The sequence below is a fragment of the Furipterus horrens genome, unplaced genomic scaffold (genome assembly GCF_987537825.1).
Source record: "Furipterus horrens unplaced genomic scaffold, mFurHor1.1.pri manual_scaffold_1, whole genome shotgun sequence".
Taxonomy (NCBI): domain Eukaryota; kingdom Metazoa; phylum Chordata; class Mammalia; order Chiroptera; family Furipteridae; genus Furipterus; species Furipterus horrens.
In genome coordinates, this window is record NW_028327171.1 from 139,095,514 (window position 1) to 139,117,221 (window position 21,708).

The 21,708-nt window shown below is 36.7% G+C and overlaps 1 protein-coding gene and 1 pseudogene across 1 annotated transcript in view; one reads left to right on the forward strand and one right to left on the reverse strand.

Annotated features, from left to right (window-relative positions):
- The window catches only part of LRP1B (LDL receptor related protein 1B), a 1,919,366-nt gene that overhangs the window by 1,867,627 nt on the left and 30,031 nt on the right, over positions 1 to 21,708 (reverse strand). The gene's annotated exons all lie outside the window — the stretch shown is intronic.
- Positions 4,653 to 5,774, forward strand: LOC150021974 (glutamine synthetase pseudogene; annotated as a pseudogene).

Here is a 21,708-nt window from a genome sequence, read left to right on the forward strand (position 1 = left end):
TAAAAATTGAGCGCCTGCTATGTTCCAGCACTTATTTAGGCAATGGGAATACATTAGTGAGCACAAAAATCCTAAAGGCATGGAGCTTACATTCTTTTAAAGGAAAACGTTGTCCAAGGAAGATGTAAGCAATAGTTGTGTTACTGAACAGCAAATGGGGTCCTGCTGCCTGCTGCCACCCTCTAGGCAAAACTTCAGAGGCAAAGGTTTGGTGACAAAGGAAAGGAATCTTTATTCAAAGGCTACATACACAATTTTGAAATACAGTGACAGCTTTCCACATGCATTAGTCACTTAAGCCTATCAAGTAAGGCTAAAATCTTTAACTCTTTGGTTATAGCTTTAATCACTTAAACCTGTCAATTAAGGCTAAACTCTTTAACTCTTGAGTTCCCCTATCATTCCCTCTGTTAGTTTTTAATTATCTTATTTCTACAGGATTAGTTTACAAACTAAAACAACATAAGATACAAAAGCTACACAATTTTGGAAGAATGGCAGGCTTCTGCCTCATAGCCCATCCATTCCAGGACATCCAAAGAACAGTAACCCTGCCACCCTCTGACAGGTCAGCCCAATGCCAGGCCGTGCCCAGAGTTTCTTCTCCCATCCAAAATACCATCTTTTGGGAAACACATGCTACTACAGCACGATCATCCAGGCATCCTGAGGAAGAGAGCCCAAGAGTCAGTCTCTGCCTTCCTTTTATTTTAAAGCTTCTGGCCAAAAATTCCATGCTCTCCAGAGGCTTCTCAGCCAATCCTGTCTTAGACTGTTTACCATTGCCTTGGGCAACCTCTTCCTATTGCTTCTTCCTACTCCTCCCCAGTGGTCTGATCAGATCTCTCTGTACAGTTATGTGATGAATACACAACAGTTTTTAGTTCTTTCTGCAATTATTTATTCAGGATCTATAGTATCTGATAGATACTCTGAAGCATAAAGAAAATTATAAAATATGGCAAGCACTCAAGGTGTTTGTAAATTCATTCATTAGACAGACATAACTATAAAACATAAGAATGAATTGCATTGATCGAAAATGTCTGCAACTAGAGAGAAACCAAAGATTATAAAAATTTATAGGGGTGGGAAAAGATTTCATGAAAAATTTTTAATGTTTCAGTGAGTTTCGATGGCTTGGCATATAAAGACAGGGCATAGCCTTTGATACTTCAGGAACCAGATGAGAACAAACAGGCCAGGCCTTACATTTCAAATACTTTAGAGAGAAAAAGAAAACCACATGAGAGGAGCATCCAGTTCATGGAAAACTATGGGCCAAGATAGGGGGAAAAAATGATGGGTTGGGGAGAAACGGTCATGCAATTGAAATGTGAATTGTCACTCTATAGTCAGTAGGGAAAAACTGGTGATCTTTGAGAGGAAGTGTGACATGTTAATCTGATTAAGATAATAAGAAATCAAATTTAACTGGATAATAGAGCAAGTTTTGAAGCTTGATGAAACATGTATAATAAGGTGAAAATGTATATTTATGGTCAAGAATAAATTTTTTTAATATGTTTTATTGATTATACTGTTACAGCTGTCCCAATTTCCCTTCTCCCTGCTCCCCTCCACCTGGTGGCCCCCGTCCCTCCAGTTGTCACCCCCTTTTAGTCCATGTCCATTGGTCGTGCATATAGTTCTTCTCAACCTCTTCCTGTCTATTCCACTCCCTCCTACTATGCTTCTTAATCCCTGTACTATCTCCCACCCTCTCCCCCTTCCCCCTCACTGCTGACCTCCCCCCAGTATGTTCCCCATACCTATAATTATTTTTCCACTCTCGTTGCCTACTTAGTTTGCCTTTGTTTCAATTCCCTAGCTTCTGTTGTTGGTTGTTATGATACAGTTTTCATTTTAATGTTCATAGTTTTGATCCTCCTTTTTCTAAACCAGTCCCTTTAACATCTCATATAATAGTGGTTTGGATCCAATGAACTCCTTCAGTTTTATTTTTGTCCTGGAAGCACTTTCTCTGCCCTTCTATTCTGAATGACAATTTCGCTGGATAAAGTATTTGTGGCTGTAGGTTTTAGATTTTCATTACTTTGAATATTTCTTGCCAGTCACTTCTTGCCTGCAGGGTCTCCCTTGAGAAGTCAGCTGATAGTCTAATTGGGACCCCTTTGTACATGATTCTTTTCTTCTCTCCTGCTGCTTTTAAGATTCTCTCTTTATCTTTAATTTTTGACAATTTGATTATAATGTGTCTTGGTGTGGTTCTCCCTGGGTCCAGTTTTTCTGGAACTCTCTGTGCTTCCTGGACCTGTAAGTCTATTTCCTTCCCCAAGTTTGGGAAGTTCTGCTTCATTACTTTTTCACGTAATTTTTCAATTTCTTGTTCTTCTTCGGCCTCTGTCAATCCTATTATCCGTATGTTCTATCTATTATAGCTATCCCAGAAGTTTCTGATCCTCTTCTCACTTTCCTTGTTTTTTGTTTCCTCTTTCCGCACTGGTTGACTGTTTGTTCCTTCCCTATGTTCTGGTTTGTTGATTTGATCTCTGGATTTTATTTCCTCACCACTTGTCTCATATGTGTTTTCGTTCTTTTCAATATGAGTGGCTTTTAATCCTTTCTCATCTTGTTCCAAATCTTTTGTTAATTCTGTAAGCCATCTAATAACTATAGCTCTGCATTGAGCCTCTGAAAGGTTTCTTATTTGTTCGTCTGTCAGATTTTTCATCTGCTGCCTGGTGAGCTGCATCACTGGGATTTCTATAGTTGTCTGCTTCATTTTGACAGATTTGTATTTTACTTTGCTTCTTGAGCAGGCTATAGGGGGCGGAGCCCATGTACTGGTCACAACCCCACAACCGGTGGTGATCCGCTATCTTTTTTGCCACGCTGTGGTGCTTTGTCATCACTGCCTGATGACCTGCAGCGATCCGCAACCTTTTTCGTGGCGCTATGGCGCTTTGTGTGGGGGCGGGGGTCCAAGATGGATTCCTGCTGTTATTCTCCGTTATTCTCCACTGGGTGACCGGGATCCATCCTCCCGCCCTCTGGGCCTCACTGTCTGAGGCAATGTGGGCACTGCCTTTCCCAGCATTGGAGTCGCAAGCTGCCGGGAGTCGACTGCAGCCAGGATTGCTCTCCCTGCCGCTGTCCCTGGTGCTACTGCAAACAGCACCACCCACTTTCGCTCTTCTTACCTGCCCAACGAGCGCCGTTGGTTTATAACTTTGTATGTTGGGCTTTCATGTAGTTTTATTTTCTGGAATTTCTAGTTATCTTTTGTTTTGAGATAGTTGTATTCCTTTCTAGTTGTAGAGGAAGACCGAGCGTGTCAGTCTAAGTCTCCATCTTGGCCGGAAGTCTCCAAAAATAAATTTTTTTAATGTCAGCTATTTATCAAATGATTTATCAGTACTATATATTAAGGTTTATATATATCTAACACCTATTTTGGAAAAGAGGATTTTGTTTTATGATTTTGGTTTTTTTGTGGTATTTTGCTTTTGCATTTTAGGTTTGTTTATTTTTTTTCTCAGCTCTCTCATAGTCAGGTGTTCTCTTAGTTGTACATCTCATGACTTCCTTCATCAAACATTCAAAATCTTCATTTGTGAGTCACTGTCACAAAAAGCAAAGTTCTAGATATATTCCCCATCTATATGGATAATGAGAAAATAAGTAAACATGAGCACTTTCTCTTTTTGTATTATATTAAAAGCAGTTGAAGCACAGTTTTGGTAACCACTTATTCAAAAATTTATCTTTGTCAAAAACAAGGCAAAGTTGAAAATATTATTTACAAATGCCTTGAACCAAGTTATTGTTTAACTATAACAGTTATACATATATAGTTCTGAGTCTCACTTTAAAGTTCTTACAAGGATCAGATATATGCTCTTTAACTGTGTTATATCTAATCCTCATAAAAACCTTGTAATTGAGCTATTATTACTATCATTTTACAGGTGAAAAAACAGGCTCAGATTTGCATCAGAACAAAGTATTTTCCATCTTAAACTCCATACTCTCTTCCCTCTACCATGCTGATTAACCAATTATAAATCATAAAAAACATATTGTAGGTACAGAGATGAAAATAATTATACTTAAGAAAGATAATGAGAACCTAATGTTTCCCATAATGTTGAAGAGTTTTCTTTCTTTTGCAGGTGATGTGTTCGACACTAACACTGGAAATAAAAATACTACAAATAATCTCCCACAAATTATTTTCATATTTTCAACCAAGTACACGAATTGTTTATATGAATCATATGAAACTGAAACCAGAATATGCAAGTTAACTTAATGAAAAATGAATTAGCAATACAAAGTACTATCCACTTGGTATTTTTATTCCTAATTTTTTCTTAGTCTCTAGAAGAATTTCATCATATAAAAAATTATCCTTTAAAGAATGTAAGTGGATCTATGGTTTCTAATACCACAGTCCATATATGTACAAATGTACTAATATTCAAAGCTAGAGAAATATCAGAATATGCTAAAATTTAACTAATTTGAAGAATACCTTTTTTTAATTAAAAAATAATAATTTCAAGAGCGGAGGATGGGAGAAGATCTGAGCTTTTGAACAGCATTCCCAGCTTCCTCTCTTCTCTCCGCACCTCACTTTCACGCCTGCCTGCCCTGCCACCTGCTCGCCCCCCAGAACATCTTCCACCATGTCCACCTCCGCAAGTTCCCACCTGAACAAAGGTGTCAAGCAGATGTACATGTCCCTGCCTCAGGGTGATAAAGTCCGTGCTATGTATATCTGAATTGATGGTACTGGAGAAGGACTTCGATGCAAGACCTGGACCCTGGACAGTGAGCCCAAGTGTATAGAAGAGTTGCCTGAGTGGATTTTTGATGGCTCTAATACTTTACAGTCTGAAGGCTCCAACAGTGACATGTATCTTGTTCCTGCTGCCATGTTTCGGGATCCTTTCTGCAAGGACCACAACAAGCTGGTGTTCTGTGAAGTCTTAAAGTACAACCGAAAGCCTGCAGAGACCAATTTAAGGCACACCTGTAAACGGGTAATGGACATGGTGGGCAATCAGCACCCCTGGTTTGGACTGGAATAGGAAAACACTCTCATGGACACAGATGGACACCCTTTTTATTGGCCTTCCAATGGCTTCCCTGGGCCCCAAGGTCCACACTACTGTGGTGTGGAAGCAGACAGAGCCTATGGCAGGGACATTGTGGAGGCTCACTACTGGGCCTGCTTATATGCTGGCATCAAGATCGCGGGGACAAATGCTGAGGTCATGCCCGCCCAGTGGGAATTTCAGATAGGACCCTGTGAAGGAATCGAGATGGGAGATCACCTCTGGGTGGCCCGATTCATCTTGCACCGAGTGTGTGAAGACTTTGGAGTGATAGCAACCTTTGATCCCAAGCCAATTCCTGGGAACTGGAATGGTGCGGGCTGCCACACCAACTTCAGTACCAAGGCCACATGAGAGGAGAATGTCCTGAAGTACATTAAAGAGTACATCGAGAGGCTGAGCAAGCGGCACCAGTACCATATCTGAGCCTACGATCTAAAGGGGGGCCAGGACAATGCCCAACGCCTAACTGGATTCAAAGAAACCTCCCACATCAATGACTTTTCTGCCACCGTGGCCGACCACAGCGCTAGCATCCGCATTGCTAGGGCTGTTGGCCAGGAGAAGAAGGGCTAATTTGAAGACTGGTGCCCCTCTGCCAACTGTGACCCATTCGAGGTGACAAAAGCCCTCATTCACACTTGTCTTCTCAACGAAATTCGCGAGGAGCCCTTCCAGTACAAAAACTAAGTGGACTAGACTCGCAGCCATTGAACCCCTTCTAATTAATTCTACATCCTGCTCCCCCTGTTGCCCCCTCTCAATTGTCATAATAGCTGCAACTCAAAGGGTGGAACATCAAGGTCTTTTTGTATTCCTCATGCCCAGTTAATATTTCCTGCTTCCTTTGGCCAGGTTAGAGGGGTAAAGTTCTTAATCTCTTCACATACACACACCCTCCCCACCGCACCCCATCACTGAAACTTTCTAGTGCATTAGTGGGGAGAGGGGCAGGGAAACATAACCACTGCTTCACTTAATCAGATGTTTGTCCAACAGGTGTAGCTCTCTGGACAGTGAGCATAGTATTTGTGAAAGGAGGGGAAGGACCTTCTTCTTCTTCGAGGTAGCTGAAGGGGGCGGGGTGGGGGGGCTGAGCTTACTCTGTGGTTAGGTTAGATATTCCCTCTTGGTGGGAAGTTCCATTTCTTAAAAGGCTATACCCAGATTTTAATGAAAGGCAGAACTAGGAGAGGGGAGTGTGGGAGTCAGGGAGTCAGGCAGGAAGGTACCTGTTGCTGGCTGTGCTTCCCTGGCCTGGAGCTACATGTCCTCACCTAAAGGCAAGCTCAGCAGAAAGGAATGGGATGGGTAGCCCTACCTTAGAAGAAAAAGCTCTCGTTCCTTGGTCCTCCATTTATAACACAAATCAGAGTAGTATTTTTATATTTAAATGGAAAAACAAAAAAAAAATGATATATATGGGTATGTGGATATGTGTGCTTTTTCTAAAGGAGAAGAAATCATTCTGGTCACCAGGAGCCAAATTTGAGGTGAGTAGTCTGGCTAGAAAAAGGCTCCTTTTGAGTGAGGGGTGAGGGTGGAGTTGCTTGAAAAGTTGGCTGTTAGGGGCTGTTAACCCTCACTACCATTTAAGGGTTTCTCTGTACCCTGTCTGCCCTTCTGGAGGAGGCAGACACTGGTTGATTAACAGGAAGAAGGATGTTATAGCAGCAATCACCTGAACCCCCCGGCTTTGGTTTAAAGACACATGTATGCACAGGAGTTTAGACATATGAGTTGGCTGGTCAACTTGAGCATGTATGTTACTGACAAGGGGGTGTTGGGTTCTTTTCTGGGGGACTAGCATGTCACTAAAGCAAGCCTTTTGATATATTAATTTTTTTAAAAAAGCAGAACAAGTTTAGATTTTAATCATATTTGTAGAGATTTGAAGACTTTGTTTTACAGAATTGCTTGTTTCCTCCCAGTCTCCTTCCCATCTCTGCTTTTACAGGAGAGGGGGACAGGACTGGAGAGGAGAGGTCAAATATTTATAATTTTGTATCCTGGCGTCTGTTCTGAGTGAAATATTCCTATGTTAAGATTCTGAGGAGTTTTTTGTTTTTTGTTTTTTTTCTTTTATAATAAGAAATAAACCCCACCTTCACCTCTTAAAAAAGAAATAATAATTTCAATTTTATTTCTACAGGTCTCCCTTAATGACAAGATATAATTATTATAACTTCATAGATAAAGCCAAAAATTCTATATAAATTTCCTTGAATATTTCTCCCACTGGTTATGTTTTATTTTTTGATTAACCACTATCTTGATAAAATCTGCTTTAATTACCTTGAGTATCTTCTGTAATTACTTCCTCTTCAAGCAAAGAACTGAATAAGAAGATTTTTCATCTTAAAATGAAATATAATGTCATCTTATATTTAGCTGTAACAACATTTCTGCTTTTCAGAAACAAGTTCATTTTTTAGAATTTAGCACAGTATTTACATTTTAAAGCAGTTTTACAATGTTATAGGTGCTATGAGTGGTCCACCTGGATCCTGCTCTTCTCTGTTTAATACATCTCATAGAATAAAGAATAAAGTTAGTTTTATTTGCTTTTGAACTTTGAAAGTTAACTGAGACATAAGATTGAGACTTTTTAAAAGTATAGTTAAGTCCTCTGAAAATAATGCCATGAATAAAAGACTGACAAGCTCTCCTTCAAAACCTTATAGGTGAAAAGACTATTTGGACTTGACTCTAAAGATATGGATTTAGGACACAATTCTGCAATTTAACTATGAGAACATGGTTATATTTCTATGGCTGTATAAAATATAGTAGCCATTAGTCAATTCACTGTCCCACCCTATGTCACCAGGGCCCGCCTTAGATACTTTTTCCTTCAAATTAGAACTCTGTCTTTGTTCAGGAAGACAATGCATTAAGGCCAAAAGGCTGCACTGTAATTGGTCTAAGTCAGTCATGACTAGCACACTCCAGTTTTTGAGAAACTCTCTTCCCAGCCCCTCTTGAAACTAGGAATGAGTACATAATCTAATTTTCACCAAAGAAATGTTAGCACAATACTGCTGGAAGAATTCTAGACTTTTTTTTTTCCTTCAATAATAAAAGATAAGAACCACTTTCAGACATTTTCTCTGCCATTTTTCTTCCTCTTCTCCTGCTCTGAATAGAGAGGCTATGTAGAGTTGTGACAACCATCTACTTCCAGCAGGTAAAAAGCAAGATGAAAACCAGTGTTAAGGGTGGCAGAGAATCTGCAAAAACAACATGGGTCATCACTGAGCCCCATGCCATCTCTAGAATGATTTCTTCCCGGTATCTTATTTTGTGTGATAATGGAATGTCCTTTGCATATGACACTGCAAATAAAATTTTCTTTTACCAGTAGCTAAACTTTGGATCCCTCATCTTGTGAGGAATTGCCCTGTATATATTGGTTTTCACTTAATAAATTCTTAGTAATTGTTTAAAAAAATGAATGCTTGCTGACTGGCAAATAGGCTGGAATATTGAAAAACTGCTAGTTTTTTATAGTTTGTCTCTTGATTTTGATTTTGACATTTTAGTATTCTCCTGTAAATTTTGCATAGCATCTGTTTGCTTATTCTGTTATTTCATGATACATCCTTCAGTACCTTTCTCAGTGTTGTCTTTAAAGTCCATAACTTTATCAGAAAATATCTCAGAAGGAAATAACTGTTAGAAAATAGTAGATATGGTGAACACAAATACAAGAAGAGAAATCTGATGTTCTTTAGGTACAGTGCATAAACAATCATAAAGTACATTGAAAAATTCAATCTGACCCTTTTGACAGGTGGGATAAATTTATATTGAGACCTAAACCTTTTCTACATGGGGTTTTTATATATCCTACAGGCTTAGAATGTTTAAACATAAAAGTTTAGTATTAAAAAAGCTCTACATATGTATAGTTCTGTATATGTGATAATAAACATGATTAAGTTTTCTACTAAAACAAATACTACAATTTTTATTCTGAATAACTCTCCAGTTTTCCTTTTGTATGTTTGGACATATATGATTTTCCTACTAAATTCATCATAATAAAGTTTGTATATATTTTTAAAAACATATATAAGAAAATACAATTAAGAAGTTAACTATAATAATAATGAACTCTGATAATACTAACATAAAGTCGTAGAGGCCATTCACATAGATCATTAGTGCCTTCCCATCTACAAATCTGTTTTTCTCATTATGTCCAAATCCTGTATTTTACAGTGTCATATTCTATAAGGTATAACTCAAAATTTTTCATCATCCAAATCAGAATTGGTCTGAATACCCTCTTCATTTTATCATTGTCTACATTTTTCCTATAGCAACTAAAACTCATATTATAGGTAATTATATTACAAATGTTATCTTTCCGTGTAGATCATGAGTTTCATGAAAGCAAGGTCAATTTATCCTTTTCTTTCATTTCCCAATCTTTAGCCAGCAACTTATTAATTTCTTTGAGGATGGATTCAGTTTTACTGACCCCAAAAGTGTATGAAATAATACCTTACATAGGCTATTACATAAAATTGTTATTTCATCCAACTTTGAAATAACAAATTGAGTACAATAAATGTATGGTAAATGAACAGTTAGGGTAGATCATTATCTTTTTAAGTGCACCAAGCTCTTAAAAAAGCCAAGGGAATAAATGTAACAGGAAAAGTATAATACAGTATAGAGTATTCCCTCACTTATCGCGAGTATTATGTTCCAGACCCCCCCACGAAGTAGGGACCTTACATTTATTCTACACTCTTAAACCTACGTAACTTTAACAACATATGTATACAGTACCACAAAATCCTGCGATATGGCGAAAAATCCACAACAGATAATTAAATATATATATATTTTTAAATCCCACAATACAGTGAAGTCATGATAAGTGAACTGCGACATAGCGAGGGACTACTGTAGTGTTAAAAATGTACCTTTCTCCCCATTGCTCCCATCACATACCTATTGAATATATGAACCATACAACTAGAAAAGCCAGAAAGACAAGACAGCTGACACAGAAAAGAGCTACCAGAGGCAGTAAAGCAGATACCCAGGAAGGTGTTTGCATCTGATGCGTGCTGGCAGTACAGGGATGTGTGGAAAAACTAAATTTGTCTGTTGGCTGGATTAAAGATAAAAATAGTTGGGAGAGTTTAGCACAAGAAAGGGGAGTTATAGAGTAGGTGCGACACAAGTGATTGATTTATATTATACAAAAGGAATAGGAGGAATTTAAAAGCTCCTCTCAAGAAAATATCGTGCATGCAAGGCAACTCATCTTTTGTAATTTTTTAAGAGCCTTATGTCATGATTTAAACTCCTTTTCAATCATTTTTGGCTATTGGGCTGGTACTTCACTGATTATGGCTACATCTTTGAAGTTGTCTTCAACATTTAGCTCAGCTTTATTTGGGATGCACAAATATGAACTAAGGTAAAGGTTAAGGTGGACACAAATTTTGCAAGATCAAAAGTATGAGGTATCATTTAACCTTGTGCAGTTGTAAAATACTTAAATACTCAAATTGAACTCAAGCGACAGGGCTGTTTACAAAAAGAATCAGTCCAATAGGCACAGAAAGTAGATTCAAAATATCTTATTCAAATGCTTATTTTAGGCTATAATATTATTAGTTAATATGTTTTAAATAAGTTAATAAAAAAACACTAAAATTTAAAATAAATTAATTTTGTCTTAATTTTGATGCTTTGCTCTCCTAGAAAATAATCAATTCACTTCTCTTGGGTTTAGGCTCTTCATCTTTAAATGTGGATGATTTCCACATATATCAATAACTAAATATAAATATAAATATACTCAATTATTTTATAATAATATTCTTTCTAATAGTGCTAAGATTTTGTGATTTTGTAAGTCAAGAGATAATTGAAAACAGAAGAAAATAGTTCCAGAAGAAATATTAATAAATATATCATTGGACATTAAGTTTCTTTCACCTTACATACTCCTAAATGCTACTAAATTACAACGAATATTTGTAGTATTTATGTGAATTGACCAAATTAGCCACACTTTAAATACTAAGTAATGTGTTAATTTCAAAATATAAAATATTGACTGAAATGGAAAAACAGCCTTCTCTTCAGAGAAAATAGAAAAAATGCATGCACTAAACGTATATTGTCTTTTTATAAATCACCAGATGGACCCCTATATTTAGAACCTATTCACAATGAGATATGTATGTTTTTAGCAAGATGTGAAGCAATGCACAGGGGTATAAGTTAGCAAATGTGTATTATGCTACAGCATACTCTTTAGGACCTCATAGTTTTAAAAAATCCTTTAATAAAAACCTGTGATATGCCATTACCATAGGGTAAATTGATTTCAAGGAAGTAAGTACCTCAATAGACTCCATAATTTATAGTTCCCTAATATTCATTAAGTACTTAAAAATCCAGTATAGCTTATGTAAATAATCACTTAGCCACAGCATGTGTATATATGTGTATGTCCTCTCATTAAATTTTTGTTTCATTATATTTAAGAAGAAGGCAACAACTAAGGTGACCATAGAAATGAGTCAGATGTAAACAATGACTAAAATATTATAGGAGTATTCATACAGGGATTGCAGGTCTTGGTTAATTATTGTCTCCAGGTATTAAAGTATACTCCAGTGGCTTTAAAATTCATTCAATTTTTAAATTAACCCCTTTTGAAATTAGAAAATATCTCTTTCAACATGTATTTTATTTGAATTGGAAAGAAGTTTAGCTAATGTTATTAACATTTAACACTTAATATATGTAATGGTACATTTTCAACCTTGTATAATTTGGTAATTTTTCCTGGATTAGAAAATTTGGAGTCTTGTTGCTAAATTACAGCATGTAGCATCTCTGGATTAAAAGCCAACTCACAGAAAAAGACAGACACTGTTAGGTCAAGATCACTCAAGATCTGATATGAAATTAGTTTGTAGTTCCAGTCAATTACTGGTGAATAGACTCATATATCAGCCACTGTAAAAATCAAAGTGACGTTACCTAGAATGCAGTATAGGTACCAGATTTTTAGCCCATTTAACTATGTTTTCTATGCTAGACTTACTCCTAAATCCAAATAAATAACACATGTATTATACTCACATCCTATTTTAGAGAAGTTCACAGAATTCTACAAACTTGTTTTACTTAGTTCTACCCACATTATCCTGCATCAAAAGGCAGGAATATTGTCAACTATATTTTATGCAAAAAGTATTAAAGGAGAAATTTTTTAAATATGTGGGAAAGCAACAGACTAATCAAACAACACAACATTGTTCTGTAACACATTAGAACTAGATACCAAGGAGTGTTTGTCCATAAAATAATGTCTTCATTTTTACAGGCAAAGCCAAGAAAGGAGTTTAAAGTAAGACACAGGGAAAGTAGAATGTTCTGAGACATAATATGGGAAGCAAAGCAAAGCAATTATTTCCATTTTTCACTTGTTTCCAAAATAATGTGCACTCTACTCTGGTACATCTCTTTGTACCAATTCTTCTCTTCCAATATGATATTAATTATGCCTGTAACTATTTATCTTTCTGTTATAATCCATTTCTTCTAATAAACCACAGGCCTCATGTCCCTGACCACAGAATTCAGTCCCCAATTCCTGGCTATGAAACAAAATGTTTTTACTCTCATTTATTCTTAAATGCTTCAGCATTATGTCACCTATTTCACAGAGGCCTTATAAAGCTGCACACAACAAATATAAACTTCTCTTTTTAAAAATTCTGATAAAGTGACCATACAATTATTGGTCTTTATAAATTTTTATGTGAATGTTTAGAGAGAGCAGTAGATTATCACAATTTGCTGCGATTATCATTACAAAAAAAGTTTTTTTCAAAGAATTCTACGGTATCTATTATATATTGCCTTGAATAAAGCTAAGATTTCTAATGTTGTCAGCTCCTCTATTAGTATGCAACACTTTGAGAAAAGGAATGATCTCTTATTCATAATGTCAAAACAGGGCCCATTTCATTAGAAAAATCAAACATATCTGCTTGAAAAAAAATAATCAGTGCAAACAAATTATTTTTAAATTTTTCTTTCTTCCTTTTAAAATGATGTGGAGCCATGATGTTTCAGTCGAATGCTTTTGATCCATTTCAAACATGAGCGAGGTAATTGACTGTGTTAGTATTTATTTTTTTAAAAGCACCGCATTTATTTTGCAGTGTATCATGTGCAAAAAAGAAAAGCAAGAGTTTAATGTAACATACAATTTGGATTTTTGGATTACCAATTAACATTTTAAAGATAGATTACTAATTTTAAAAGGTATTTGGAAAATTATATCTGGTGCTTTTCAATTTTGAGGCACTAAATATGGAGCTAAATTGATCTCCATATTTCAAAACTCAAGTAAGCTAGTATATATTTTGAGGACTGCAAAATGATTTAATGTCAGCATACATAGAGCTATTGATTAAAGTACACTTTAAAACCATATAATTACCATTAAATTTAGAAGTTACTTTGTTGAAGCTACTCTGTGAATCTTCATGAAGATTCTATATTCCTGTCTTGCAGTACTCAAATACTGCATTCAGAATAAAGAAGACATCAAGTACAAATGTAAACAGTGTAACAACAGATTGAGTTTTTGTACTTTTCAATCTTGTTTTGAGAATAAATTATAGGTGTCACTTTTTCTTCTTACAAGTCTGAAAATGAAACAGCAAAGTCTAATATTTTTTCTTGTCTAGAGTCTCTATTTTTTAATGTTTTGGAAGAAAACTGATAAATTTGAGAAAATCTTGCTCACATTCACAGTCCTCTAAAACCATGAACATATTAAGAGAACATAATTATTCTTCCCCTGCCCATATTCCTCTGCATTAACTCCAATCTGCCAAAAGGCAGAGAAAGCAGAAAATCCACTTGAGGTCAGATCCAAAAACTGCACTTCAAATAAATATCTTCAGTACTTTCAAGGACATCATCAAGAACGCTGCATAAATTTAGACACCATTGAATCTACTTCTTCCTTTATATTTGCTATAAAACAACTGCATTTGTAAATATTCAAGGAAATGTTTTACAATAGTCAAAGTGCACTGATGCATTTTTAAAAACTATTTGAATTGCTAAGACTGTGCCATAATTTAAAGAATTATTTAGAAGTATATATTACAGGAAACTGGTCAATTTCAGGTTTCTAAAATGTATCTTTAATTTCTTTTCAGATAGAGAATATACTTTACTTTTATCATAAAAATACTCAAAAATGTATTCATTTTAAACATTTGAGAATCCATTAAAAGACTAAATACAAAACTTCCGGCCAAGGAGGCATAAACAAACATGTTGCATCTCCCTCTACAACTAAGGAGGAATACAACTACCTTAAAACTAGAAACAACCAGAAGTTCCAGAAAATCAAACTGCATGGAAGTCTAACAAACAAAGATATAAAGAAGAAATACTCATCCAGACAGGTAGGAGGGGCAGAGCCAAGGGGGAGAGGATGTGGTGTGGTGGTGGCAGCAGCAGTGGCAGCGACAGGCCAGCAGAAAGCACAGTTACATGTTTTAAAGTGTCAGGAGGGACACCTGGGGAGTGTTCCCAGCTCCTCACCAGATCCCAGCACCGGGGAAAATCAAGCCTCATTACTTCTGACTGTGTAAACCAGTGGGGGTTGGGGCAGAGGAAGAAACTGCCAGTCTCACAGCAGAGTCCGCCTGTTTAAAGGGCCCCTATGGTCCTAGAACATTCACAGACTCATCCACTCCAGGAACGACAGCCAGGGCAACAGCTAGAGAGGCACCAGTCCCATACGGAAGTGCCTGAAAAAGTGTTGGGCAAGCAGCATTGTTTCCTCTAAGACCTCTCTTACTCATACAGTGCCACAACTTGGTGACAGGTCATCCTGTACTGACAAATCCCTAAGGCTCTGCCCCTTACAATGTAACAGGAGTGACAGCTCTACCTAAGACACAGAGGCAAACAAACACAGGAGCTTATCAAGATGAAGAGACAGAGAAGTATGGCCCTAAAGAGGAAACAAATCAAGGTTCCAGTGGGAGAACTAAGTGATGGGGAGATACCCAACCTAACAGATGCAGAGTTCAAAACACCAGTGATAAAGATGCTCACAGACTTGACAGATATGCTTAAGTATGGCAAATGCATAAGGGAAGAAGTGAAGGCTATGCTAAATGAAACAAAGGAAAACCCACACAAAACCAATGGTGAAGGGAAGAAAACAGGGGTCCAAATCAATGATTTGGAACATAAGGAAGAAAAAAAGAGTCAACCAGTACAGAATGAGGAAACAAGAATTGACAAAAATGAGGAGAGGCTTGGAAACCTCTGGGACAACTTTAAACATGCCAATATCCAAATCATGGGGGTGCCAGAAGGAGAAGAGCAAGATATTGAAAACTTATGTGAAAAAATAAAGGAGAAAAACTTCCCAAATTTTGCAAAGGAAATAGACATACAAGTCCAGAAAGCATGGAGAGTCCCAGGTGAGTTGGACCCAGAGGGAACCACACCAGACACATCATGATTTAAATGCCAAAGGTGAAAGATAAAGAGAATACTAAACGCAGCAACAGAGAAGAGCATTGCCTACAAAGGGGCACCTATAAGACTATCATCTGATCTATCAGTAGACACTTTGCAGGCAAGAAGAGACTGGCAAGCAGTATTCAATGTGGTGAAAAGCAAGGACCTACAACCAAGATTACTCTATCCAGCAAAGCTATCATTTAGAATGGAAGGGCAGATGAAGTGCTTCCTAGAAAAGGTAAAGCTAAAAGAGTTCATCATCACCAAGCCCTTATTATATGAAATGTCAAAAAGACTTCTTTAAGAAAAAGAAGATCAAAACTATGAACACTAAAATGACAACAAATTCACAACTATCAACAACTGAATCTAAAAAATGAAAACAAAATCCAACTTAGCAAACCAAAATAGGAACAGGATTGTAGGTATGGGGATCATTTGGAGGGTTATCAGCTGGGAGAGGGAAGGGGAAGAAATGGGAAAATGGTACAAGGATTAAGAAACATAATTGGTAAATACAAAATAGACAGGGGAAGTTAAGAATAATATAGGGAAAAAAAGATCTACAGACTTCCTGCCAAGATGGAGGCGTAGACAGACATGCTGTGTCTCCCTCCACAACTAAGAAGAAATACAATTACCTGAAAAGTAGAAAAAAAAAGAAGTTCCAGAAAATCAGACTTTATGGAAGTCCAGAAAACAAAGGTATAAAGAAGAAATATTCATCCAGACAGGTAGGAGGGGCGGAGGGGGCGGAGAGGACATGCTGTGGTGGCAGCAGCAGCGGCAGCAGCTGCAGGCCAGTGGAAAGCACAGTCACACATTTTAAAAAGTCAGGAGGGACACCTGGGGAGCTTTTCCAGCTCCTCACTGGACCTCACAGCTCACCATCCCAGCACAGTGCAGACCAGTGGGGGTTGGGGTGGAGGAAGAAACTGCCAGTCTCTCAGCAGTCCACTTGTTTAAAGGGCTCCCACAGTCCTAGAACATCTGCAGACCCACCCACTCTGGGAATGACAGCCAGGGCAACAGCTAGAGGGGCGCCAGTCCAGTGTGGAAGTGGGAGAGGTGCCTGGAAAAGGGGCGAGTGCTGGGCAGGTGGCATTGTTCCCTCTCAGATCCCTCCCCTATATACAGCAACACAACGTGGTGAAACAGGTCGCACTGTACTGACAAATCCCTAAGGCTTCACCACTTACAACATAACAGGAGTAACAGCTCTACCTGGGACACAGAGGCAAACAAACAAAGGAGTCTGTCACACTGAGAAGACAGAGAAGTATGGACCAAAAGGGGAAATGGATCAAGGTTCCAGTGGGAGAACTAAGTGACAAGGAGATAGCCAACCTAACTGATGAGAAGATAGACATCCTAACAAATGAAAAATTCAAAACATTGATTATAAAGATGCTCACAGACTTGACAGATATGCTTGGGTATGGCAAACGCATAAGAGAAGTGAAGGCTATGCTAAGTGAAATGAAGGAAAATCCACACAAAACCAACAGTGAAGGGAAGGAATCCAGGGTTCAAATCAATGATTTGGAACATAAGGGAGAAAAAAAGAGTCAACCAGTGCAGAATGAGGAAGCAAGAATTGAAAAAAATGAGGAAAACTTCCCAAATTTTGTGAAGGAGATGGACACACTGGTTCAGGAAGTATGGAGGATCCCCGGTGAGCTGGACCCAGGAGGGACCACACCAGGACGCATCATGATTGAGATGCCAAAGGTGAAAAATAAAGAGAGTCCTGGCAGCAGCAAGAGAGAGGTGGTGAGTTGCATAGAGAGGGGTGCCTATAGGACTATCAGCTGATTTCTCAGAGGACACTTTTCAGGCAGGAAGGGACTGGCAAGCAGTATTCAATACGATGAAAGGCAACCTGCAACCAGGATTACTCTATCCAGCAAAGCTATCATTTGGAATGGAAGGGTAGATGAAGTGCTTCCCAGACAAGGTAAAGTTAAAGGAGTTCATCACCACCAAGCCATCATTATATGAAATATCAAAAAGACTTACTTAATTAAAATAAAATCAAAACTATGAACACTAGAATGACAATGAACTTACAAGTATCAACAACTGAATCTAAAAAAATAAAAAAATCCAAGTAAGCAAACCAGAATAGGAACAGAATCATAGGTATGGGCATCATTTGGAGGGTTATCAGCTGGGAGGGAAGAAGGGGAGAAATGGGGAAATGGTGCAGGGATTAAGAAGCATAACTGCTTGGTACAAAATAGATAGGGGGAAATTAAGAATAGTATAGGAAAGGGTGAAGCCAAAGAACATATATCCACGACCCATGGACATGAACTAAGGGGGGTGGGATTGTGGAGGGAAGTGGGTTACTGGGCAGAGGGGAGCAAAGAGGAAAAAATTGGAACTACTGTAACAACATAATCAATAAAATATACTTAAAAAAAGAGTTCAATACAGATCAAATAAAATATGAATTTTATACTAACAAGTCTAAATTGTCTTTAACAAGGACTGAGTTAATAAAATTAATAAAATTTCTCTTTACCTTATTTTCTCTCAGAGAAGTAGAGCTAAAATAAATAGATGAATAACATAGTGATATAAATTAATTATATAGTCAACCTGAAAGTTCAGCCAACCTTAATTATTTGGGCTTCACATTGTTCTGAAGAACCTAAATAGATTAAGTCATGGCTTAATGAAAAAATAAAGCAGAAATGTATTTTAAGCAGCACTACTTATAATTTTCAAAGGGCACATAATTCCAAAAATTAGAATTCACTTCTAAGGAGACCATCTTTAATTAAAACTAACTTTCCCCTTCTAAACATATATATAGTATATTGAAGACATATATATAGTATATGTATATATGTATATATAGTGTTGACTCTTGCCATTATAGATGATTCTTTAAAAAATGAACAACTAGCTCTAAAGCAATAATTTAGTGTATTTCTGCTTAAAACCTTTATTTGTATAGAATAAAAATAATAATTACATAAGGTGATAACCAGTACATAATGTATACTTTGTCATATGCTAAATCTGTAGTGGAGGAAAACTCATTATTTAACAGTAATACATGTGCAAAACCAAATTAAATTTATCTTGTTGAGATATTATAACCCATATTTTCCCCTTGATGACCACCACCCCACTGAGTTTTACCTTCAGAGTTTATAAGCTAATGGGCAACAGTAGCTTGGAATGGTGACCATAAGGCAACATAACTCCATAAATCTACAAACCCATTTTATTTTACAGCCTATATTTAACAAGATTAGTAAATGATATGATTATAATGTCAACAAGATTTAGAGGATAACAGATATTTTCCTTAAATATCAAACTGAAATTTTATAGTTAATCAATAGTTTAAAGATAGGTAGTCTATAGTTCCCATATTTTCATTTAACAAGCTTCTTTATCCCTTTGTTAGGCAAACATTTTTCATGCTACTTTAAGTATGAACAACCTCAAATAAAATCGATATTCACTGAGATTTCCTGACACTGGATTTCTATTGGCAAAGTGCATTTCCAAGACCAAATTCTTCTTTTGGCCTTCACTCTCGAATTTAGATGCCAAATGGTACTATAAGTAAGTCTCTTTTCTCAATTTTTAAAATAATTAGTTCCTAAAGTTGTCTATTTCAGATAAAATAATAATATACTACACCACAAAATTTGTTCTGTTTCCAAATAATTTTAAAATTCTAAATTTGCCATAGCATTTAAGTTGACAATTGTAAAAAGTATTTCAATGATTGCAAAGTTTCTATGGCAGCAACCTCATTATAACACCACTTGGGGCAAAGTAACCTGGATTTGAAGTGTCAGATGCCAATTTCAATGGAGCCTGGTGCATAAGAGAATTAATGCACAGTTGATACATAAAAGAAGCTGTTCATATTAATTGAATAGACAAGACAAATATATACAGTTGTAATTATTAAAATCAGGATTTTCTACATTTGCAATCATTAGTTTTCTTTGATGAGAACATTACATTTTTTACACTAAATTTAAGGACATTTGGGTTTGTATTATCTGTCCAAAATTGGATCTGCCTAGGAAAATCTTGAGGGAAGGGTAGAATCTGTTGTTTATAAATGATGACTTTGCCTTGAAATACCAAATGACCTAGGTATCACACTGAGTTCTTAGAGAACACAGATGCTCTATGAAGTTATGATTGCTTCAGTCAAAAGTCCATTAGCATCGACACTGTTCTATCAAACATTTTGTTCCATGGAGAAACACCACATCGACATCCAGAGTCAGTTTCTGAAACGAATACCAGCTTTTTAAAAGCTAGCATCATCTGCTGAGCCTCTGCTCCAGCTGCCACGGAAAGCAGATTTTCAAAAGTAAATCTGCCCCATTCATTTCTTCCAGGAATGGGCATTCAGTGATTGAAATCAATTAATGCTTATTTGTGATTTATTTAAAAATCTGTGATTTAGAAACTTTAATTGAAAGAAATAATGAATGACTACAATACATTTTAGAGGTTGTGTTGCATTTTAAAACAAGTGAAGATAATTGTAAGTGAAAAATGAAAGAAAACTGCATACCTCAATAAATGAGTCATTAACCTTTCACCTTTCAAACGAGAGAGGAAATCCTGATAATAACCAAGCTTTTTAAATGATTCTTTAAGATGATAATAAAATTAGACTGAAAGCTTGAGATTGATTTTGAGTCTTTGTAAGCTTTTACCAAGTTAGCATCCACTGCCCACCAACCACATACTTCTACCTTCTTCTGCTTTGAGAGTAGTGGGACTCAAGGATGGAGGCAGTGAGGAAGGGAGAAAGGGAGGGAGGGAGGGAGAGAGGAAGGGAGCAAAAAAGGGAGAAAAGAAGTGAGGGAGGAAAGGAGGAAGAAAATTACCAATAAAGTAAATTCCATAGGTAAATTTGTTTTTAAATTGTACTTATCCTCATGGAACTACCCCTGAATTGCTCTTTTTGGGGGGGGGGTGAGGGAGGGGGCATTTGGCTTATGACCTTGGGGAGAAACATAGGACTAGGTATGCTAATTAGCTGAAGGATTTGCACCTAAAGGAATCAAGGATTGATGAAGACTGATTCATGCTCAGACAGTGGCAATGTCTCCGATGATCTGAACCATAGCCACGCTGGACCCTCCAGACAGCTTAGACTGACAGGTGGACTCTCTCAAAGGTCATTTTATAATCGTTCACTAAGTAACATAAATCTATTATTTGGGAGAAGTGTAGGCGACATCTAAGTTATATAGGTGATCTGCATAACTTGAATTAAAATTGGCCACAATTCCATTTCATAAATTTAGAATACAAGATGTGTTAGTGTGTCTATCTCTCTGCATATGTTATACATATTTTGATATAAAGCATATGTTAGGCATACTCTGCATATGTCATACATATTCAGATATAAAATATGTTATACATATCCAGATAGGATACAATTCTGGATGACTCTTTCAGTCCTAAAGAATCCAAACAAAGATACTTTTTAGGATAGGCATCAATAGAATGCTTGATATTCTACTGATGCTATTAAGAAAACTATTTTTAAATATTTCTCTTAGAGTTACTTTAGACACAACCTGTCACTTGAAAATCTAGTTCAAAATTTGAAAGTCAAAACCAAAATAACAAGTTTAATTTATTACTTCAATTCTCAAATCTTATATCAATATGGTTTCTTGTTACATCAAAAATCAAATTTACACTTTAGAAATCAAGATTTGAAAGCACTGAGTTTAAAAGAAAATGCCATAGGCTTTTCAGACAATTCCAAAATGACAATTCCAAAAATGTTTTTAGTGAAAAAGTCATTATTAGAACAAGTTTTTAGCCTCCCATGGTGTTCTAGCTGGTACAGAGAGAGAAAAACACTTACATGGTTCTTTTACTTCTGAGATGTTTGTTAAAACACAAAACTCTGACTATGCTTTAATGTTATAGGACTGCATTTTATTAAGTATTAACATGTTTTCTCTAGGAAGCTACAATATGAGTATAATAGTATAGCTAAAGGGCTGGGAGATTGTAAGATCTGAGTTCTAGTCTTTGCATAGCTTTGCCACTTACTGGTTGG